At 65.3% G+C, this 3,854-nt stretch overlaps 1 protein-coding gene across 1 annotated transcript in view; it reads right to left on the minus strand.

Annotated features, from left to right (window-relative positions):
* The window catches only part of NFATC1 (nuclear factor of activated T cells 1), a 93,455-nt gene that overhangs the window by 30,769 nt on the left and 58,832 nt on the right, over positions 1-3,854 (minus strand). The window lies entirely within an intron of this gene.

The raw sequence follows: 3,854 nt of genomic DNA on the forward strand, positions 1-3,854 counted from the left end.
GGGGGGAGGGGAGGCACGCGGGGGGAGGGGAGGCACGCGTGGGGCGGGCGTGGGGGGAGGGGAGGCATGCGTGGGGCGGGCGTGGGGGGGAATGGAGGGGGAGGGGAGGCACAACTGGGTTCAGGGCTGCAGCTCCAGGGGGTGTTGGGGGCTCCCATGGGCCAAGGCGGGGGAAGCGCCAGCAGGGCAGCTGCTCAGATGGGAGGGGTCAGCAGGGTCCCCGGCCCCAGGTCGGCTGTGGTGGGCGTGGCCCCTCTCCCACCCAGGCAGTGCTCAAGCTCTCTCCCAACCTTCCCTCAACCCGGAAGGGGCAGAGCGTGACACTGTCCGTTTGGCAAGTTAATTCTCTAAAGCCCCCGTCAGGTGAGCTGTTAAAATGGCGGGGGGGGGGGGTGCTGGCACAGGATCAGACTGTTGGGGCAACACAGGTCCTGCAGGCTTGCGGAGAGCCTTCCGAGTCGAGGCCCACACCCGCCCACGACACCTGCGTGCCCTCCCCTCGGCCCATCTGGAGGGCACCTGTTTGAACCCGGCCCTAGACGTCCCTCGGCATTCCGATGGGGGGCTCCAGGCTCAGGTGCTGTGCCCGCGACGTGGGCCTTTACCCTGCATTAAACCGTCTTCCGACCACGTTCATATCGTGGCTCTCATGAGAGGGTCCTGGGTTCCAGGGAGCCAAGGCTGCCACGGAGATCCTGCCTCCAGATCCTCCCGAGAGCCCGTGCCACCTGAGTGGACGGAGTCGCTCACCCTGGCACGAGGACATGGCACTCTGTCCTCACTCGGACCGCAAGAAGGGGCTGGGCCCACTCTGCCTCCTCACAGCCTGTAGGCGCATAGTCTCCAGCCACACAGAGTGACGATCGTTCCATCCGCTCTCCTCGTGGTGGACGGACACCTGGGCCAGGCCACGTGTGTGCCCGGACTGCCAGGGAGAAGCCGCAGAGCCCACAGCTCTCAGTGCTTACCTCCCGGGCCTGCGTGCGTGGCCCACTCTGGCCTCTGGGCCTAGAAGCCGCGCTGGAGGGAAGCCTGGGCCGGTGTGAGGCTGAGCCCCAGGAGCACGGTGCGTGCTCCCCACTGGCCTCCGTCAGCCTCAGGAAAGGCGGTCCCAGGTTCGTCCCCTCCACCTACCACCGGTTCTGGAAGGACCCAGAGGGGGACGTATCAGGGCCACTTCTGTAAGGGGTCCGAGGCCAGTGTCTACTCCTCAGCTGCTCAAGGTTTGAGTGAGGACCACCAGGGCAGAGGGGGAACAGCACGCGTCGGCGTGCACGAGTGAAAAAGCGCGCGTATTTCTATAAACGCGTTATCTGCTTGCTACGGAGGCTTGCGGTGCCCTTGCCTTCACCACGATCCCAGTTCTGACCAAAAAAATTACAACAACAAAAACAACAACAACAACAACAACAATAAACATCTCCCAGGAATGCTCTTATGAGCTAAAACTGAAAAGCTTTGTTTATAGCCGACCTCGGATTACGGGGCCTTTGTGGAAATAAGGACCCATAAATCCAGCCCCAAACGGAGGCAGAGGGAACGTCTTTGCGTGCAGCCTCACGGGCCGGCTCTCAGAGCCGCTGCCCAGGGGGCCCAGGACCACAAGCATCACCAAGAAAGGCCAGTGGGCAGACGGCTGCTGTCAGGGGGGCAGGGCTGAGGCTCAGAGCAGGAGGAGATGCCCAGGGAGACCAAGGCAGGATGTTTGGATGAAGAAGGAAAGATCTCTGAGAAAGTGACCTCACAAAGTGGATGGAGGTGTGAGACCCCCCCCCCCCCCAGTGAGGGTACAGCAGCTGATGACGGTGGGTGGGTGACAGGTAGTGTGGGAAAGGTGGGGCAGGCGCACCATGGAGGGAGTCATGCCAGGACTGGGAGCCAGCCAGGAGGTGGTGGCTCCTTGTAGAACGTGGCCCCAGAGCCCTGCTCCGTGAGCGAGCACCGGGCTGACGGCTGGGCCCCTGCAGACAGGAGTCAGTGCTATGCGTGTGCGGCCGGTGGCCCCGTGGGACCAGGGGCCCGGAGGAGGACCCGCCCATCAGCTCTGCCCTCCCCAACAAATCCAACACCCACCCAGGTGAGCTCTAGTTGGGCGGCGCCCAGAGACTCGCCGGGGCCATGGCGCCCTCTTGAGAACAGATCCTACACCTGTGGACTCACGGGGCGCGGGACACCCCCGTCACACGCACCTCCCAGGTGGCCCCTACCCCCTCACCCCTAACAAGACCGCCTCTGACCTCAAGACACTCGGGCAGCAAAGCCGACTGGAGAGCCTGCCCGGCCGGTCTTCTGCGCTTTCCCGAAGGCACTGGAGATTCGGCCAAGACCCTCGGGCCCTCCCGGCCCCAGGGCCAGGCCAGAACCTCCTGAGACCACACGGAGCACTGAGAAGGCAGGCAGGGAGCTTGGCCGCCTCGGGCCTGATGCGCCTCAGGGGACCGAATGCAGCACAGGTACCCACAGGGACCCGGCGCCACCTCCCGCCGGTGATAAACCTCCTGAGGTTGCCGAGGGCAGCTGTGGACCCAGAGTGCGGTTCTGAAGGACGGACTGCCGGCTTCTGGGGTGTCTCTGAGAGCTCGTCAGGGCCTGCACCTCGGGAAGGAAGAGGGGCCTGGTCTCCCGTAGGAGCCGGCAGGCACACGCCACAAGGGGGCTCCAGGATTGAAGGTGGAACGTTTATGGAACAAAAGTACCTGAAAGCTCGTAGCCAAGTTGGGGATGGAGAAGCCGGGGCAGGCCCCGGGTCACCCCAGCAGACAGAGGGCAGGCCCCGGGTCACCCCAGTGGACAGGAGTCTGCAAAGCCCTGGGTCACCGAGCCAAGGGCAAACGCTGGTGCTCGGAGGCTGGGGCTGGGGTTGCACTGCCTTGAAGGCTCATGGGTCCCCCTGCCAGGCTGCACCTGCCACTTAGGTGGAACGGGCCCATAAGCACCGTCCGCTTCTGGAACAGCAGCGTCAGAAGGGAACATTCTTCCGACAGGATGCCTGCAGCTCTGCCCTGGGGAAGCCCATATGATACGAACGGTGAAAATGGGACATTCACTGAAACAGTTGTGGTGAGAGGGACGAGATTACAATATTTGGCTGTTACTTTTAGGGACGACGATTAAAGGAAGCTGCAAGGCCTTGACCACGGAGGCTGGGGGGCAGGAGGCCATGTGCCCAGCACTGCCCCGAGCTCTCAGCCCCACCTGAGTCCAGCAGCAGGGGACGTGCGCATCTGGGCCCAGTAAAGCTTCTACCCGAGGAGACAAGAAGCACCGCTGACCAGGCCCGGCACCCGCTCGCAATCCATGCAGGGCCCGTGGACCTGTGGACCCGCTGACCGGGCCCGGCACCCGCTCACAATCCACGCAGGGCCCGTGGACCCGCTGACCGGGCCCGGCACCCGCTCGCAATCCACGCAGGGCCCGTGGACCCGCTGACCGGGCCCCGCACCCGCTCGCAATCCACGCAGGGCCCGTGGACCCGCTGACCGGGCCCCGTACCCGCTTGCAATCCACGCAGGGACCATGGACCCGTGGACCCGCTGACCGGGCCCAGCACCCACTCACAATCCACGCAGGGCCCGTGGACCCGCTGACCGGGCCCGGCACCCGCTCGCAATCCACGCAGGGCCCGTGGACCCACTGACCGGGCCCGGCACCTGCTCGCAATCCACTCAGGGACCGTGGACCCGTGGACCCGCTGACCGGGCCCGGCACCCGCTCACAATCCACGCAGGGCCCGTGGACCCACTGACTGGGCCCGGCACCCGCTTGCAATCCACGCAGGGCCCGTGGACCCGCTGACCGGGCCCAGCGCCCGCTCACAATCCACGCAGGGCCCGTGGAACCACTGACCGGGCCCG

Source organism: Herpailurus yagouaroundi, unplaced genomic scaffold, assembly GCF_014898765.1.
Source record: "Herpailurus yagouaroundi ecotype Mexico unplaced genomic scaffold, PumYag 142, whole genome shotgun sequence".
In the NCBI taxonomy this organism is placed as follows: domain Eukaryota; kingdom Metazoa; phylum Chordata; class Mammalia; order Carnivora; family Felidae; genus Herpailurus; species Herpailurus yagouaroundi.